General features: G+C 37.4%; 2 long non-coding RNA genes across 2 annotated transcripts; both read left to right on the forward strand.

Moving 5' to 3' along the window:
- Positions 1 to 1,414: 1,414 nt before the first annotated feature.
- On the forward strand, positions 1,415 to 6,541 carry LOC133551388 (uncharacterized). The gene is made up of 4 exons (XR_009806488.1): positions 1,415 to 1,759; positions 4,748 to 4,823; positions 5,740 to 5,817; positions 6,351 to 6,541. It is a non-coding gene; the product is annotated as an uncharacterized LOC133551388 (long non-coding RNA).
- Positions 6,542 to 6,924: 383 nt separating this feature from the next.
- Positions 6,925 to 11,283, forward strand: LOC133550565 (uncharacterized). Its single transcript, XR_009806315.1, has 5 exons — positions 6,925 to 7,039; positions 7,573 to 7,650; positions 8,183 to 8,261; positions 10,838 to 10,909; positions 11,026 to 11,283. It is a non-coding gene; the product is annotated as an uncharacterized LOC133550565 (long non-coding RNA).
- Positions 11,284 to 14,316: the final 3,033 nt, after the last annotated feature.

Below are 14,316 nucleotides of genomic sequence, written 5' to 3' on the forward strand. Positions count from 1 at the left end.
AATTTCACCTTACATATGAGGACCTGTTGAAATACGGGGACATTTTCCATGTCCCCATATTTCCCGCAATGCTATCGTGTTCTAGACCCTCCCAGCATGTTCCCAGACCAAAAATCTCTGAAGTCTTCATTTGTCAAATTTTCAGAAAAAGTGTGTGAAAGTGTGTTTAATTTTTTTGCTCACCTTCGATTTTGCCCCTAGTGGCCATCTTTGCTATTATGACACACACACACACACACTTGTCCTCATATGTCATATGTCCTCATATGTCATGTGGGTCAGAAACTCACACACTCCAACATTTTGAAAAACATCTAATCATTACAGCAATAAACATACTTTTAAATTCTAAATCAAATAACACATGTTCAACTGATCTGATGATCTGAACCTTTTTTATGTTAGTTTTATCTATTCATTTGGTTTATCTGGAGAGGATTTGGGCTAGACAATTAGTAATAAAGGGATTATGGTGATGATTTAATTGGTTTGATTCAGTATTTTACTGTATTGGGCTTTTTGCTATTATGTTGACTAAAATACAATGCCGCACAATAATTAATTTAAATGTGCCTGAAATGTAGGTTTTTGCATAAATCCCCCCCCCTACATACAGTATTTAATATTTTCAAATGGTTACAATAGCACATTATTTGGGTATTTTTATCTTTGGGGCAAATTTAGGATTAATATGGGGATTGTTTTTGGAGGTATTCACTTTACATGGTGTTCAAGACGGTTACTTCCGCCCACTCTGAAGAGTCTCGGCGTCTGATTGGTCCAATTTTCAGTTAGGCGCCGCCTGATTGGCCGCTGGACGATGTCTGCTCCTAACAGAGGGCTAAATCACTAGTTAACTATTTTCATCATGGAAGTTATACAGCTCATGTATCACACTTAATATTGAATATATATATAAAAAGGGTTTTCCAAAAGGACCATTTATAATCGAAATACACAACTTCACACACGATTTTGAGCACAACAGAGCGCTCAGTGAACAGCACTTCCGGAACCTGCATCACCGGAGGGGGACATCTATCTTGGCCACAAACAATCTTTGACAGTCTTCGGCAGCATGGTTGAATCAGGTGAGCATAAAATGGAGTTTAACGTAATTAAATAGACCAATGTTTTTTAACATAGGAAAATAGTTCATTATAAACAACAGTTAAATGTTGTTGTTATTAATTGCAATCAGATTTGATTTTATGAGGTTAAATTAAGCATTTCAGTTCTGGGCCAAGGCCAAGGCATTTAACATTTTTTTTTTAAAGTTGCATGGAAGATTATAAGTAGCAGTGATTGTCACACACTAGGTGTGGTGAAATTATTCTCTCCATTTGACCCATCACCCTTGATCACTATGCTAGTAAACCTTTTCTTAATTTTAAACAAGACAGACTAGAGTTCTTCAAATTGTTTATACTTTTTCTCAAATACAAATATTTCAAGCTGATAAGTACTGTGGAGTTGGCATGTTACTGATATTGTTACATTAGTTCTTTGTTTGAGAAGCTTCATGTCTGCATTGAGCCTAAATTTAACAGTTTTTGAAGGGTTTAGTTCTTTGTTTTATTTCTGTGTCACTGACCTTTTTCATTTTTATGTGTGGATTTGTTAGGCGCATCAACACATGAAATAGACATCGTGTCCAAAAGAAGAGCGAGACGTAATCCTGAGGCTGAAGCCACCGAGTTTATTTGATCTGGATGTGACAAGTCTTGTTTTAAGGCCCAGTGGATCAATGATTGGAAAGGTATGTCTTGTTATGTATCATATCAATGGTAACTGTATCAACATCTCATTTGGATCATTTCCTTACTGTCTAATAGAGTGAGGGAAGAGTGGATCGTGAGATCGACAGGCGGATCGGTGCGGCGTCTTCAGTAATGCGGACATTGTATCGATCCGTTGTGGTGAAGAAGGAGCTGAGCCGGAAGGCAAAGCTCTCAATTTACCGGTCGATCTACGTTCCCATCCTCACCTATGGTCATGAGCTTTGGGTCATGACCGAAAGGATAAGATCACGGGTACAAGCGGCCCAAATGAGTTTCCTCCGCCGTGTGGCGGGTCTCTCCCTTAGAGATAGGGTGAGAAGCTCTGCCATCCGGGAGGAACTCAAAGTAAAGCCGCTGCTCCTCCACATGGAGAGGAGCCAGATGAGGTGGTTCGGGCATCTGGTCAGGATGCCACCCGAACGCCTCCCTAGGGAGGTGTTTAGGGCACGTCCAACCGGTAAGAGGCCACGGGGAAGACCCAGGACACTTTGGGAAGATTATGTCTCCCGGCTGGCCTGGGAACGCCTCGGGATCCCCCGGGAAGAGCTACACGAAGTGGCTGGAGAGAAGGAAGTCTGGGTTTCCCTGCTTAGGCTGCTGCCACCGCGACCCGACCTCGGATAAGCGGAAGATGATGGATGGATGGATGGATGGTATAACAGCGGTATATGAAAACGATGTTACTAATGCTGTTACTTTTACCGGTAACGAGTAATCTAATAACTTTTATGTACGCTAAAACGCTGTTACGATGCGTTTTATGTAATCTGGCATGCTACTTTTGATGTGATTGTATGTCAACAAGACAGCGTTAGAAGCACAAAAGGTTTAGTGCAGTAATATCTTTTTACTAATGAAAGCAACCCCCGGAAGTAATTACGAACACGATATCAAATAGAAAGAGGCCTCATCCACACGCAAACAAAAACATTCAACAGAACTATCTTAACTGCCACTGCTAAGCTAAAAAATACAGCTGAACTATTTTGCTATGTCTGGGCGCTGACGTCCCACGTCACTTGGCAAAAGGCACAGCTTTTTAAAGGCACACACACACTCTGCTCTCATGAAATGTCTCTCAACTGCATATGCTAGATATTTAAAACTTTTCTTTTTCAAGTAACACATTAATTACAAACCCCGTTTCCATATGAGTTGGGAAATTGTGTTGGATGTAAATCCAAACGGAATAATTTTTTTTACAAATAATAATTAACTTAGAATTTCATGGCTGCAATACGTGCCAAAGTAGTTGGGAGAGGGCATGTTCACCATTGTGTTACATCACCTTTTCTTTCAACAACACTCAATAATCGTTTGAACTGAGGAAACTAATTGTTGAAGCTTGGAAGGTGGAATTCTTTCCCATTCTTGTTTTATGTAGAGCTTCAGTCCTTCAACAGTCCGGGGTCTCCTCTGTCGTATTTTACGCTTCATAATGCACCACACATTTTTGATAGGACTGCAGGCCGGCCAGGAAAGTACCTGCACTCTTTTTTTATGAAGCTGAACACGTGCTGAATGTGGCTTGGCATTGTCTTGCTGAAATAAGCAGGGGCGCACATGAAAAAGTCGGCGCTTAAATGGCAGCAAATGTTGTTCCAAACAGATGGGTAACTTACAGATGTGTAAGTTACCCATGCCTTGGGCACTAATGCACCCCCATACCATCACAGATGCTGGCTTTTCAACTTAGCGTCGATAACAGTCTGGATGGTTCGCTTCCCCTTTGGTCCGGATGAAACGGTGTCGAATATTTCCCAAAAAAATTTGAAATGTGGGCTCGTTAGACCACAGAACACCTTTCCACTTTGCATCAGTCCATCTTAGATGATCTCGGGCCCAGAGAAGCCGGCGGCGTTTCTGGATGTTGATAATTGGCTTTCGCTTTGCATAATAGAGCTTTAACTTGCACTTACAGATATAGCAACAAACTGTATTTAGTGACAGTGGTTTTCTGAAGTGTTCCTGAACTCATGTGGTGATATCCTTTAGAGATTGATGTCGGTTTTTGATACAGTGCCGTCTGAGGGATCGAAGGTCACGGTTATTCAATGTTAGTTTCCAGACATGCCGGTTACGTGGAGTGATTTCTCCAGATTCTCTGAACCTTTTGATGATATCATGGAGCGTAGATGTTGAAATCAGTAAATTTCTTGCAATTGCACTTTGAGAAACGTTGTTCTTAAACTGTTTGACTATTTGCTCACGCAGTTGTGGACAAAGGGGTGTACCTCGCCCCATCCTTTCCTGTGAAAGACTGAGCATTTTTTGGGAAGCTGTTTTTATACCCAATCATGGCACCCACCTGTTCCAAATTAGCCTTCACACCTGTGGGATGTCCCAAATAAGTGTTTGATGAGCATTTCTTAACTTTATCAGTATTTATTGCCACCTTTCCCAACTTGTTTGTTGCGTGTTGCTAGCATCAAATTCTAAAGTTAATGATTATTTGCACCAAAAAAATGTTTATCAGAGTGAACATCAAATATTTTGTCTTTGTAGCATATTCAACTGAATATGGCTTGAAAATGATTTGCAAATCATTGTATTCTGTTTATATTTACATCTAACACCATTTCCCAACTCATATGGAAACGGGGTTTGTACTTAATTTTATAATTATTTACATTTATGAAAGAGTAATTCTGTTTGTAATTGAATTTTTAGTCAAGTAACGACTATTATTATTCCTTTTTAAAACAGATATTCCAAACATTGTTAATTGATAAACTGTTTTATCAGGATATGGTGTATTTGCTCTTGCATCAATTTAAAAAGGTTCTTTTGTGGTCGAGTACCGAGGGAAGTTCATCTCAAGACATGAGCGGGACAAGAGACAGAAACCCTCTATAAATATCTTTACTATTTATCTGGCATTATATGCTCATAATGTTAACAACAAAAAGTGCTGATAATGTTATAATTAATAAGTTCTAACATTATTTTTATGTGTTTTGTTGCAGACACCAACTGTTGATGTTCTATCTCAACATTCTCCAGATTCATGTGAGCGATAAACCGACTTCATCCCTCCAACAGGTTATTACTTGACTATTTTACTATCCATCCATCCATCCATTTTCTACTACCTGTCCCTTTTTTGGGTTGGCGGGGTGTGCTTGAGCCTATCTGAGCTGCATTCGGGCGGAAGGCGGAGTACACCCTGGACAAGTCGCCACCTCATTACACGGCCAACACAAATAGACAACATTTACACTCACATTCACACACTAGGGCCAATTTAGTGTTGCCAATAGACCTATCCCCAGGTGCATGTCTTTGGAGGTATGATGAAGCCGGAGTACCCGGAGGGAACCCACGCAGTCACGGGGAGAACATGCAAACTCCACACAGAAAGATCACGAGCCCAGGATTTAACTCAGGACTACTCAGGACCTTCGATTTGTGACGCACATGCACTAACCCCTGTTCCACTGTGCTGCCCTATATCTGCTAAAAACTTGACACAACCTATTCTTCAAAAGACATTTAATCCTTTTAACCTCTCACAGATCAGTTTATATGACAACATTTTTTAAGCGTACATCCATGTTAGTCTGTGGAATTTACAACTCATGTTTAGCAAAACAGGAGGTGTTACAGGTCAGCAACATGAATTCTATATGTGATCACTTGTCATGTACTCATATTGTTTGAACTAAAAAAGACTTCAGTGTGTTTCATATAAGGTCCTCATATTTTTCTGAACCACATTAGTGTGTGTTACAATGTTTAATTCAAAGCTTTAAAATGAGTGTTTCAATCCAGGTCCTCATATTTTCTGAACCACATTTTAGTGAATGTTACATTCTTAAATAATAGTCTAAGAGCTAAAACGCTATAATAATCTTTACTGTTTATGTAGAATTATATGCTCAGAATATTATCACCCAAAAGTGGTTGTTAATGTTATAATTAATTAGTTCTGACATTATATTTTTGTGTTTTGTTGCAGACACCAACTGTTGGGGTTCTATCTCAACATTCTCCAGATTCAGATGTGAGCGATAAACCGACTTCATCCCTCCAACAGGTTATTACAAGTCTATTTTTACTATATCTGCTCTAAATGTGACCCAACCTATATTTTGAAAGACATTTATTAATTTTAATCTCTCACAGATCAGTTTATATGACAACATTTTCGTAAGGGTACATCCATGTTAGTCAGTAAGGAGTTTGGAACTCATGTTTAGCAAAACAGGAGATGTTACAAGTCAACAACATACATTCTACATGTGACCACTCGTCATGTCCTTATATTGTTTGAACCAAGAAAGACTTAGGTGTGTTTCATATAAGGTCCTCATATTTTCTAAACCAGATTAGTGTGTGTTACAATGTTAATGTCCAAGCTTTAAAATGAGTGTCTCAATTCAGGTCCTCATATTTTCTGAACCCGATTTTAGTGTGTTTTATATTCTTAATTAATTGTCTAAGAGCTGAAACTCTGTAATAATATTTACTATTTATCTGGCATTGTATGCTGAGAGTTTCATCAACAAAAAGTGCTGATAATGTTATAATTAATTAGTTCTGACATTATATTTTTGTGTTTTGTTGCAGAAACCAACTGTTGAGGTTCCATCTCAACATTCTCCGGATTCAGATGTGAGCCATTAACTGACTTCATCCCTCCAACAGGTTATTACATGTCTATTTTTACTATATCTGCTCTAAATTTGACCCAACCTATATTTTGAAAGACATTTATTTATTTTAATCTCTCACAGATCAGTTTATATGACAACTTTTTCGCAAGGGTACATCCATGTTAGTCAGTAGAAAGTTTAGAACTCATGTTTAGCAAAATAGGAGATGTTACAAGTCAACAACATAAATTCTACATGTGAGCACTCGTCATGTCCTTATATTGTTTGAAGCAAGAAAGACTTAGGTGTGTTTCATATAAGGTCCTCATATTTTCTGGACCAGAAAATGTGTGTTACAATGTTAATGTCAAAGCTTTAAAATGAGTGTCTCAATTCAGGTCCTCATATTTTCTGAACCAGATTTTTGTGTGTGTTACATTCTTAATGAATTGTCTAAGAGCTGAAACTCTGTAATAATCTTTACTGTTTATGTAGAATTATATGCTCAGAATATTATCACCCAAAAGTGGTTGTTAATGTTATAATTAATTAGTTCTGACATTATATTTTTGTGTTTTGTTGCAGACACCAACTGTTGGGGTTCTATCTCAACATTCTCCAGATTCAGATGTGAGCGATAAACCGACTTCATCCCTCCAACAGGTTATTACAAGTCTATTTTTACTATATCTGCTCTAAATGTGACCCAACCTATATTTTGAAAGACATTTATTAATTTTAATCTCTCACAGATCAGTTTATATGACAACATTTTCGTAAGGGTACATCCATGTTAGTCAGTAAGGAGTTTGGAACTCATGTTTAGCAAAACAGGAGATGTTACAAGTCAACAACATACATTCTACATGTGACCACTCGTCATGTCCTTATATTGTTTGAACCAAGAAAGACTTAGGTGTGTTTCATATAAGGTCCTCATATTTTCTAAACCAGATTAGTGTGTGTTACAATGTTAATGTCCAAGCTTTAAAATGAGTGTCTCAATTCAGGTCCTCATATTTTCTGAACCCGATTTTAGTGTGTTTTATATTCTTAATTAATTGTCTAAGAGCTGAAACTCTGTAATAATATTTACTATTTATCTGGCATTGTATGCTGAGAGTTTCATCAACAAAAAGTGCTGATAATGTTATAATTAATTAGTTCTGACATTATATTTTTGTGTTTTGTTGCAGAAACCAACTGTTGAGGTTCCATCTCAACATTCTCCGGATTCAGATGTGAGCCATTAACTGACTTCATCCCTCCAACAGGTTATTACATGTCTATTTTTACTATATCTGCTCTAAATTTGACCCAACCTATATTTTGAAAGACATTTATTTATTTTAATCTCTCACAGATCAGTTTATATGACAACTTTTTCGCAAGGGTACATCCATGTTAGTCAGTAGAAAGTTTAGAACTCATGTTTAGCAAAATAGGAGATGTTACAAGTCAACAACATAAATTCTACATGTGAGCACTCGTCATGTCCTTATATTGTTTGAAGCAAGAAAGACTTAGGTGTGTTTCATATAAGGTCCTCATATTTTCTGGACCAGAAAATGTGTGTTACAATGTTAATGTCAAAGCTTTAAAATGAGTGTCTCAATTCAGGTCCTCATATTTTCTGAACCAGATTTTTGTGTGTGTTACATTCTTAATGAATTGTCTAAGAGCTGAAACTCTGTAATAATCTTTACCCTTTATCTGGCATTGTGTGCTCAGATTTTTATCAACAAAAAGTGGTGAGAATGTTATAATTAATTAGTTATGACATTATATTTTTGTGTTTTGTTGCAGAAACCAACTGTTTGAGGTTCTATCTCAACATTCTCTAGATTCAGATGACAGCCATAAACCGACTTCATCCCTCCAACAGGTTATTACATGTCTATTTTTACTATATCTGCTCTAAATTTGACCCAACCTATATTTTGAAAGACATTCATTAATTTTAATCTGTCACAGATCAGTTTACATGACAACATTTTCGTAAGGGTACATCCATGTTAGTCAGTAGGGAGTTTGGAACTCATGTTTAGCAAAACAGGAGATGTTACAAGTCAACAACATAAATTCTACATGTGAGCACTCGTCATGTCCTCATATTGTTTGAACCAAGAAAGACCTAGGTGTGTTTCATATAAGGTCCTCATATTTTCTGAATCAGATTAGTGTGTGTTAAAATGTTAATGTCAAAGCTTTAAAATGAGTGTTTCAATTCAGAAAATGCAGTGCCTCTTGTTTACAGCCGGTTTCTGCAGCGCTGTTTTCATTGATCAAAGTATTTTTTCGGTGGTCGTGTTTTTGGTACATAACTTGTAAATAGTGCGCAAATAATAGGCTATATATATATATAAATACATTCAAACCCCGTTTCCATATGAGTTGGGAAATTGTGTTAGATGTACATATAAACAGGATACAATGATTTGCAAAGAATTTTCAACCCCAATTCTGTTGAATATGCTACAAAGACAACATATTTGATGTTAAAACTGCTAAACATTTTTTTTGCAAAGAATTTAGGGATTTTACCATCTACGGTCCGTAAAATTATCAAAAGGTTCAGAGAATCTGGAGAAATCACTGCACGTAAGCGATGTACTGCATTAAAAACCGACATCAGTGTGTAAAAGATATCACCACATGGGCTCAGAAATACTTCAGAAAACCACTGTCAGTTACTACAGTTGGTCACTACATCTGTAAATGCAAGTTAAAACTCTACTATGCAAAGCAAATGCCATTTATCAACAACACAGAGGAACGCCGCGGGCTTCGCTGGGCCCGAGCTCATCTAAGATGGACTGATGCAAAGTGGAAAAGTGTTCTGTGGTCTGACGAGTCCACATTTCAAATTATATATGGAAATTGTGGACGTGGTGTTCTCCGGAACAAAGAGGAAAATAACTATCTGGCGCAAAGTTCAAAAGCCAGCATGTGTGATGGTATGGGGGTGTATTAGTGCCCAAAGCATGGGTAACTTACACATCTGAGAAGGCACCATTAATGCTGAATGGTCCATACAAGTTTTGGAGCAACATATGTTGTCATCCAAGCAACATTATCATGGACGCCCCTGCTTATTTCAGCAAAACAATGCCAAGCCACGTGTTACAACAGCGTGTCTTCGTAGTAAAAGAGTGCGGGTACTTTCCTGGCCCGCCTGCAGTCCAGACATGTCTCCCATCGAAAATGTGTAGCGCATTATGAAGCGTAAAACACGACAACTTAAGCTGTACATCAAGCAAGAATGGTAAAGAATTCTACTTTCAAAGCTTCAACAATTAGTTTCCTCAGTTCCCAAACGTTTATTGAGTGTTGTTAAAAGAAAATGTGATGTAACACAGTGGTGAACATGCCCTTTCCCAACTACTTTGTCACGTGTTGCAGCCATGAAATTCAAAGTTAATTATTATTTGCAAAAAAAAAAAAGTTTGAGTTTGAACATCAAATATGTTGTCTTTGTAATGCTTTCAATTGAATATGGGTTGAAAAGGATTTGCAAATCATTGTATTCAGTTTATATTTACATCTAACACAATTTCCCAACTTTTATGGAAACGGGGTTTGTATATGTATTAGGGCTGGGCAATGACTAAAATTTTTAATCGAAGTTAATCGCACTATTTCTCTTATTAATCGCGATTAAATGCATTGTATACGCAAAGCCCAATAATGAATTCAAAAGTAGTGTGTAGTGCACCTTTATTGGAATATTCTCCCACATGAACAAAAGCGCCAAAACATTTGTTGAGCAAACACAATTTAAATCAGTCCTTGTTAAACAGTAGCAGTTAAATAGCAAATTTTATGAAAATCAACTCCAAAAATGTAAATACAAACATTTAAGCTTATTGCCACTGCCAGGGTATTTAAGTTATCCTGTTTGTTATGGAAAATAAATATAATCTACATACAAATCTCTGAGCCACAATCATAACATCTGAACAGGCAATTTCTGAGCTAACAACAGAAACATTTTTTTTTATCAGGGATCTTATGTTTAAAAACTTATATTATAGGTAGTGGGCTGTTTTAGGGAATTTTTGATCAAATTATCCGTAGTAGCAATATTAATAATGTTGTGTTTATTCTGCGTAGTGGACTTAAAATAATTATGACCATATCTGTTTGCTTGGTGCTTTGATAAACTGAACACATATACATGGTACTATATTGTGATGTTATGAGCCAGGGGAAAAAAGAACCACCCTACCCAGCATGCAACAGGAGTGACGAGCATGCGCGGTAGCCCGGGATAGGTTGTGTCGCCATGACGGCATCTTGTATGTTGTGATATGCACGCTCTGAAAGCAAACGTTAAGAACTCAGCCAACACTCCTGGTCCGCATTATTGATAAATAGACAGACAACACATATACTCCGCTGCTTCACAAAGCACAATATGTTAAATGTTTACTTTTACAGTTTTCTAATTCTTCCTTTCAGATTGACAGCAGGACAAATCGCTGGAAGTGGGTATGTCTCAAGCTTCTTCCACTTGGTCCACTCCAAAGCGGGGTAAATAAATAATCCACATCCTTTACTAGAATATTATATTACGTTTTGCACCTTTTCACTGTGTTATAGTCATTTTTCCTTCAGTAAGAAATTGTATTTTGTCTCCTTTATGACAGCTGCAAAGGGGAAGAAGTGGAAGCAGTTGAATGACACATGTTGCATTTTGTAACTGGCAACAAAGTACCAGGTAAAAAAGATTGTGAAGCCTGCCTCCATAAAGAACTAGTAGCTCTACAGGACAGAGATTGGCTTGCCATCAAGTACTACATCCATAACAGAATTATATTAAAAAAAGGGAAAAAAAATGTTTTCCCACATCTTCTGTGGTAGTTTGAGTATGTTACCAGCAATTAAAAAAGCAAAATAAACAGCAAGCGTTTTGTATTTATTCCAGATAATTCTTAGCGACAAAATCCACAAAAACAATTCAGTTACACTTAGTCGACAATTACATTTTTACCCATGTTTCTTTTGAACTCTTCTTGGTTTTAGAGTACAGTAGCATGGGATTGGGATTTTTTTTTTAAATGACAACACATCAACTAAACCAACTCAGGTGGTTTTGTTAAGTCTCTGATGTCATTAGCCTCATATGTCACATGAACCTGAAATCTTAAACACTCTGTGACGTCATGGTTGTCATATTTCACAAACTTGAAATCTTAAACACTCTGTGACGTCATGGTTGTCATATGTCACATGAACCTGAAATCTTAAACACTCTGTGACGTCATGGTTGTCATATGTCACATGAACCTGAAATCTTAAACACTCTGTGACGTCATGGTTGTCATATGTCACATGAACCTGAAATCTTAAACACTCTGTGACGTCATGGTTGTCATATTTCACAAACTTGAAATCTTAAACACTCTGTGACGTCATGGTTGTCATATGTCACATGAACCTGAAATCTTAAACACTCTGTGACGTCATGGTTGTCATATTTCACAAACTTGAAATCTTAAACACTCTGTGACGTCATGGTTGTCATATGTCACATGAACCTGAAATCTTAAACACTCTGTGACGTCATGGTCATCATATGTCACATGGACCTGAAATCTTAAACACTCTGTGACGTCATGGTCGTCATATGTCACATAAACTTGAAATCTTAAACACTCTGGTCTTCATTTGTCACCTAAACCTGACAAGTCCTCATATGTACCATAAAAATCAGGTTCATAAAAAAACAAAAGAGTTGCAAAAATCTCAATAGACCACTGTGTTTCTAAAATTCTGGTTCACTAACCGTCTGATTCCCAGGCCTGCAGGACCATTGGAAAGGCATGTCCACATATGTCACGTTTTTGTCATAAGTCCTCATATGTCACCCAAACACGTATGTGTGTGTGTGTGTGTGTGTGTGTGTGTGTGTGTGTGTGTGTGTGTGTGTGTGTGTGTGTGTGTGTGTGTGTGTGTGTGTGTGTGTGTGTGTTCTCGTATTTCTACCCTTCTTGAGACATCAACAGGGAAAAGTAGCTTCCATATGAGGACCGGTGAACAATACAGAAAACCATTGCATCTAATAGAGAATGTCTCATTTGCACCCCTGGTGGTGAAATCTATCAAAATTAGGAGGGTCCCAAAAAGGAGGGATTTTTCAAATTGACTGTGTGTCGGTTTTAAAAGTGCTCCCTCTCTGGTCGACATATGTAAATAAGTGTGTGTGTAAGAAATTGAATTGTGCCCCCTTTGGCCAAAATCAATAAAATAAATATGTATATAGAGACATACTGTAATAACTTGAATTAAAAACAATTACAAACAAAAACATTTACCTTTTTTAAATTTGCATGTTGTAAATACAAATCCTTATATATCTAGAATGGGTGGTCCTAAAGAGGTGGCTGTTTTCGGAGGTCTCAAGAAGGTAACAAATACAATAATGAGAAAATGATGCGATACGAAGTCATAAAAATCGACTTTATCTCATAATTGTAACTTTTTATCACATAATTTTGACCTATATACCAAATTATTTCCACTTATCTGATAATCATGAGTTTTTATCGCATGGATTTGACCATTTATCTCATAATTATGACTTTTACCTCATCATTTCAACTTTTTTACCTTATGATTATCACTCACAATTACTCTCATAATTATCATTATTTCTTAAATAATTACAAAACTTCTAAATCTTACAAACCCCGTTTCCATATGAGTTGGGAAATTGTGTTAGATGTAAATATAAACGGAATACAATGATTTGCAAATCTTTTTCAACCCATATTCAGTTGAATATGCTACAAAGACAACATATTTGATGTTCAAACTGATAAACTTTTTTTTTTTTTGCAAATAATCATTAACTTTAGAATTTGATGCCAACATCACGTGACAAAGAAGTTGGGAAAGGTGGCAATAATTACTGATAAAGTTGAGGAATGCTCATCAAACACTTATATGGAACATCCCACAGGTGTGCAGGCTAAATGGGAACAGGTGGGTGCCATGATTGGGTATAAAAGCAGCCTCCATGAAATGCTAAGTAATTCAGAAACAAGGATGGGGCGAAGGTCACCAATTTGTAAGCAAAATGTCGAACAGTTTTAGAACAACATTTCTCAACGAGCTATTGCAAGGAATTTAGGTATTTTACCATCTACGGTCCGTAAAATCATCAAAAAGTTCAGAGAATCTGGAGAAATCACTGCACGTAAGCCATGTTATTACGGACCTTTGATCCCTCAGGCGGTACTGCATCAAAAACCGACATCAGTGTGTAAAGGATATCACCACATGGGCTGAGGAACACTTCATATAACCACTGTCAGTAACTACAATTGGTTGCTACATCTGTAAGTGCAAGTTGAAACTCTACTATGCAAAGCCAAACACATTTATCAACAATACCCTGAAACGTCGCCGGCTTTGCTGGGCCCGAGCTCATCTAAGATGGACTGATGCAAAGTGGAAAGGTGTTCTGTGGTCTGACGAGTCCACATTTCAAATTATATTTGGAAACAGAGGACGTGTTGTCCTCCAGAACAAAGAGGAAAATAACCATCCGGATTGTTATAGGCGCAAAGTTCAAAAGCCAGCATCTGTGATGGTATGGGGGTGTATTAGTGCCCAAGGAATGGGTAACTTACACATATGTGAAGGCACCATTAATGCTGAATGGTCCGTACAGGTTTTGGAGCAACATATGTTGTCATCCAAGCAACGTTATCATGGACGCCCCTGCTTATTTCAGCAAAACAATGCCAAGCTACGTGTTACAACAGTGTGGCTTCATAGTAAAAGAGTGCTAGTACTAGACTGGTCTTCCTGTAGTTCAGACCTGTCTCCCATCGAAAATGCGTGGCGCATTAGGAAGCGTAAAATACGACAGCGGAGACCCTGGACTGTTGAACAACTGAAACTCTACATAAAACAAGAATGGGAAAGAATTC

The sequence above is a fragment of the Nerophis ophidion genome, linkage group LG04 (genome assembly GCF_033978795.1).
Source record: "Nerophis ophidion isolate RoL-2023_Sa linkage group LG04, RoL_Noph_v1.0, whole genome shotgun sequence".
NCBI classification, from domain to species: Eukaryota; Metazoa; Chordata; class Actinopteri; order Syngnathiformes; family Syngnathidae; genus Nerophis; species Nerophis ophidion.